The sequence below is a fragment of the Pholcus phalangioides genome, unplaced genomic scaffold (assembly GCF_987345545.1).
Source record: "Pholcus phalangioides strain wild (caught in Gottingen) unplaced genomic scaffold, Ppha-v1.0 ptg000028l_1, whole genome shotgun sequence".
Lineage (NCBI taxonomy): Eukaryota > Metazoa > Arthropoda > Arachnida > Araneae > Pholcidae > Pholcus > Pholcus phalangioides.
The window spans coordinates 6,555,570-6,561,741 of record NW_028301618.1 but is presented as its reverse complement, the minus strand read 5'-3'; positions in this window follow the sequence as shown (position 1 = coordinate 6,561,741).

Genomic DNA, 6,172 nt, shown 5'->3' with positions numbered 1-6,172 from the left:
AGTCTCTCGCTTGCCGTACGAGTGCTCTACCATCTAAGCTATGGAAGCAGATAGAGTATTTCAACCTTGGAGCGTATATATATGTTGAAAGGCACCGTACATGGACGGTGTCAACAATCAACTAATAGCTCGTGAATGACAAAGGCCAACCAGATGGCCATATGCAGGCAAGAAATATTCAGAGATTAATTAATATGGGAATAGTGTTAATTTTCCATTAATTATTAGAAGTTTGAACGATTTTTCAAAAATTTAGTGTTTTTAATGTAAATGCTATGTAAACCAAAAAGAAAACAAACTTTTTGTTAAAAAAGAAAAAAAAAAGAAAGTTATTTTACCAACCCTGCAATTGAGTGCTTCGACAAGGGGATACCGGTATCATTTGCTAAGGGACAATTCCAGGTTGAAATGTTGCAGGGAGTGTTCCCCTAACTGGGTAGTTTATGAATGGAATAGCTTACTTCCAGTGGTCTAAAGTGATTGGCACTTTTAAAAAAAGTATCAAAAACATAGAGGGCTAATCGAGAAGGTACACAGAACAAGACAACCATAATATTTTTTATGAGCAGTGTATTATATAGTGTTAAATATTAGTTTTTCCTTTTGTGATATATGCTTTTATGTTAGGCTGCTGTATTTTGGTTAGGGGTCATTCAAGTATTACATCACCATACATTTACAACCATATTTTTATGGGCACAACCATATTTTTATGGGCATCTTTTTATCAGCCACCTCGTTGGGCATTTTGCCTGTTGTGGCGTTGTATTTGTATTTGTATTTGTATCAGCATCGATGGGGGAAACGGGGGTTCTGATTTGCTGATTGGGGGAGGAGGGAGGCGCTTGGATGATGCTTACGCCATCAACCACTCTTTATAAAAATATGAAATATTCTTAATAGCATCTTACTCTGTGCGCCAAAAACTAGAGAAACCTTTCGCTAGTTTGTGGGCACCTGAACTACAATTCACCTTATTGATAAGTCCCCGCAAAGCTATTTTAGTGATCTCTACATGTTTCGCAGATTCAAGTGATCTGGAAATGCGTCTGAGTTGCTTAAATGCTCTGGTTCTGTGCCATGGATCACTTGTGATCCGTAATTATGCTGCGGATCACTCAAGTAATCTGGGAATGTGTCGCGGGTAATTTGAGTGATGAAGAACTGCACTGGGAAACAGCTTACGCAGTTTAGCAAACCGTGCGACGTGTCACTCAAAGGATTTCTAAATGTGCTACGGATCATTTAAGTGTTCTGTAATTGTGCCACGGGTCACTTAAGAGATCTGTAAAATGTGTCGCTTAGTTCATATTTACAAAATTAGGTTTGGGGAGGAGGCCACTTCAGATAACCCCTGGAGCCATATTTCGTCCACGGAACAAGTGTTTATTATATATATATGGCATAGAGGGTGGGTCATAATCAGTTTCCTAAAAAGAAATTTAGAGTTCTTAGCCTTCAAATTGAAATTAACAGAAATTGATTGTAATCTATATATATAAAATTGATTTTCTGTCTGTGTGTATGTTCTCTATACAAATCTACAATTTTAGATCGATCGTCACCAAATTTTGCATATATACCAAATGGGACCCGACTTGAACGATAAGTTACTTTAAAATTTCGTCAGAGCAGGGCAAATGCCCCAAACGGGCAAAAAAACTGTTGGGCAACAAAGATTTTTGGGCCTCAACAATCACTTTCCGAACGTTTACTTTGGCTACTGTGGTTCCCTAGCAATGCGTTTCAGACGTGTATATGCCTTTACAATGGTTTGTCATTTCTTCAAGGCTGTCAATATATGTATAACATTTATGCCTTTTTATAATGGTTTGCCACATTTTCAATACTCCCCGTAATGAGGTTTTTTTGAATGACGTCATAATCATAATAAGCATCACTTTGAGGGTCAGGAAAAGGATGATCCTCATAGAAATCAGTGCTAAAATTGCCAATTTTAATGTAGAAATGCGGAAATTTGGTGGGGTTTCTATCAAATCAATATAGCGGTCATGTCGGTCACATCAATAATTTTAAAAATTGTATTCAATACTTGATCTTAGAAATATGGAGTTCGCTTAGAGATATACAAAGCCCAGAAAATTAGATATGAAGTATTTAGCCGGACCTACTTTTTTGGGTTGGATATTCATGCAATAACATTGATTTCAACTTTTTATTTATATCGTCTCAAGCGCGAAAATTAATGTCTCTGTATTGTCTTTTTATATTCAACTGCATAAATTCTTAATTAACTTTAGACATGGTTTGCATGTCCCTCAAAAACAGGGAGATATCACGTGATCCAAAAAAGCCTCATTGAAGAAAACCCGGGCAACGCCGGGTATTATAGCTAGTAACATATAAAGGTATTTTCTTCACAAAATTGTAATTAAAAAAAAATTCTTTTTGCATTAAAGAAATTTTTAATCATCGGGGAAGGGGGGGGGGGTCCCTGTGCTCCCCGCGCATGTCTCTCATCCCACCAATATGCGTTGGAAGGTAGGGGACAGAGCTGATAAAATTTTGCTGATGGGGGGGGGGGGAGGATCAAAAAATGGCTAAAAAAATTTACATATGTACAGATGTAATACTTGAACGGCCCCTTTGACATCCATATTTTTTTTTTCAGCCACTTCATTGGACTTTTTGCCCGTTGTGATCTTTGTATTTGTATCAGATAAAACATATCACACACGATGACACTAACTTATCAGGTAGGTGACAGATAATCGAAACCTTAAGATTGAATACAAGAAACCTTACTATTCTCATTGCCTCACTTCCGGCTGCAAAGTCTGTTGATATATTCTTGTGCCTATCAAATAGTTGCAACTGTTACAAAAAGAAAAACTGTTAGCAAAGCATAATTATCAAGCCAAACTGATGCCTGGGGGCTGAAAGATAATAAAAGCATCCAACACACAGAAAAAATTGACAACCTCCTTTTTCTGAAATTCAAAACATTCTACAAAATATATTTCCTCATAAAAAATCAAACAATACAATATCAACTGACCATTAAATTCAACAACAAAACAGTAAATAATAACATCAAGAAATTTCCCATTGATCTGACAAATCTTGCGGAAGTGATTTCAAAATTACAACACACTTTTTTGTGAAGGTAAACTCAAAGGGCAAAAAATCTAGGATAAGTGAAGGATACAGAGTCATTTGATCATTTTTCTTGCGGAAACTGTTGTCGTTTCTTGTACAAGAGGGCTAATGATAATTTTGATAATTTTCGAGTCACTGCAGTCATTTTCCCCACATGAGGGCTGATTAAATGGGATGGGACCTAGAATTAATTGCTGATTCTGTATGGCAGTGGTCAATATTTTTTAAACTTTTTTTTTAACTACGTAATCAATGTTGCCATTGTCTCTGTTGTACCTCCGCATCAGGCAAGTTTCTGACTTGGAAGAATCGGGTGTTAAACTCTCAACAACTCTGAACATTCTCTGGTATTTTGGGCGAGTATTTTACCGACATGGGCTACCACGCCTGCAAGAATAACGCCCACACTCACATAATGGCATTAAATACCCAACAAAACAGGTTGGAGTGCTAACTGCTATTTGTGTCAGGCCTTCTTGTGGTGGCAGCATGCTGCGATGTCTGACCAGAGCCCTGTCATATCAGGAATGATTCTGGCAAAGAATGAAAAAGAATCGAACGAACCATTACCTCAGAACATTTTTTGGTATAGTTAGTGAATGTCTTGTCCACCGGGAGGTCTATTACGCTGATATCGTTATGCCAGAGTTTCAAACATGTTTGCGGTGTATTGTGAGATAGATTTATGTTACCATAGCTAAAGGTAGATTTTTCTCACACCGTTACTAGTCATCTTTGTTATCATTATTGCTATGCAAAGGGGGGAAGATAACGAGGATCGGGAAGTAGTCATTGCCGCTGTGCTGTAGTGTGCGCATCATGCTGGACTCTCATCTGAGGATCCAGGTTTGAACCTTGTTGACAGCTGAAGTTGGTTTTCATCAGTTTTCCAGCTTTAAGGCACGAATGTGAGCCAGCCTCCCATTTGAAAAAGTATCTCCGCAGAGAGCAGGCAGGCCTACAACACAATACTGACAAAACATGAAAATTCAAGCATTTCCATCTTTACTTCATAAAATGGAAGCCAGGTGGCAGCATGAACATGAAACAAACACAACTTGACAACATAAATACGTTAGGGTCGAGCACACACTCAGAACACACATTCGGTATGTGCCGATTCGTTCGAAATTCCGTATAGGAATGTGTACGAGATGCATGTTCGGTTAAGTAGTAGTCATTGAGCTTGCGTTACAGAAATAAACGTAGCCGTTCGCATGTACATGCCAGCATTGGAATGCTTTCTTCCATCTGATTTTCAGAGACAGGCAGAAATAGTGAGGATATTTCACTTCGTCGTTGGAGCTGTCCCTTGGGATGGCGCGAAGAAAATCCCAAAGCTGACCAGTCTTTCCATTAGACGGCATCTCTCTTTGAGCACGAAGGATGATGTCCTCTATATTCATGGATGGTCCCGACACTTCGAATAAGCTGGAGTCGGTGCCCGGTGCCTCCAACAGGCTTGTAATCAACATCGTGTCGCTGCTTGAGCAATCACCCTCGTACTCAGAACTGTTAGGGCTCAAGGAGATGTTGACGGCCTCCTCACGAGCCTCTTCACCAGACGCCTTCATTTCAGGTGGTACGGCATCATCCTCCTCCACATTCCTTGTGCGGAATCTTTTCCAGCGCATCAACACAGATGTTACGAATGCTATTGCGCAAAATTTCGCCATCTTGTCTCTCTCTTCTCGTTAATACGAATCCACCGATAACGTGGTATTACGATCGTAACGTGGTAATGAAATTCCGTATAGGAATGTGTACGAGATGCATGTTCGGTTAAGTAGTAGTCATTGAGCTTGCGTTACAGAAATAAACGTAGCCGTTCGCATGTACATTTTCAGACAAAGACAAGAGCTACGGATACAAATTGGTGGAATCGAAAATTATTTATTCATTATTAATTTAACAAGCTCATAATGAATAATAATTCTCTGAATTATGTTACTTAATAAAGTAACATGATTCACACAGAGACAACATTATTGTTTAAAACGTTATCTAATTGAACATGCCAATTGGAAAAATTATTCACAGTGAAACCTCTTTACAAAGATACTCGATGCTAAGATAAATCCCTCTACAACGATAATTTTTTTTCAAATCTTGCTTAGAAATGCCTTTATAATAACGTTAAATTCGTCTCAGTGCCAGGACGGGTGATGAGAAAAATCAAGTATTTCGCTGGTAAATCTCTCTATGCATTTTCAAGACACCTTGAGTGCATTTTCTGGTCGTAGTATCAACACCAATTTAAAAGAGATGCCAACAGTGTAAATTTGGTGGCACTTACTTTATATGTTGTGTGAAACAAGCAAACAAATTTTCTAATTAATGATGTAAATAAAGGATTACTTGTTCTTGTCTTGATATCAAGACGGCAGATAAATATGTAAAAACATGAGAATTTGATGGTAGAATTTTTGCCAGTCGTTTCGAAAAGTGACAAATCATTGTTTAAACAATGCATGAGTTTCAGCCTACCTCTTTCCTAGCGATCTGATGAATATGAAAAGAATCTAGATGAATTTTTTTCAAAAATGGAGCTTACAAAAATTAGGGACAACACACACACACGCGCGCACAAAATAAACAAAAAATAATACCACCAATACATCACTTGTTGCTATTGATGATCAGCAGCTGAGAAAATCATCTGTGATTGGTTCATTCTTTTCTTTTTCTAATGCTAGGCTTGTGCCAGAGAGTTTTGACAATGATGACAACACAAGCTGATGGGTGATGAGAAAAATCAAGTTTTTAACATGCTCATCAAGGTTTGCGTTAGACAGGACGTTGAATATCTGCATTAAGTGGATGACGTTACTATCTACCTTGTTGTATAACTACTGCAGCGTAATAGACCTCTCGGGCTACTGCGCTCAGACTTGGAGAGAAGACAAACAGAGTCGGTAGGTTTTGGTTTTATTGATTCTCTTGTGCAGAAAACGGCAGCAATGTCTGATGCAAGGGGGTGACAGTGCACAGGAACCCAATAATATTTGTCATAGAATATGCGGTTGCAGGTATGGGGGAGGAATCAGAAGTC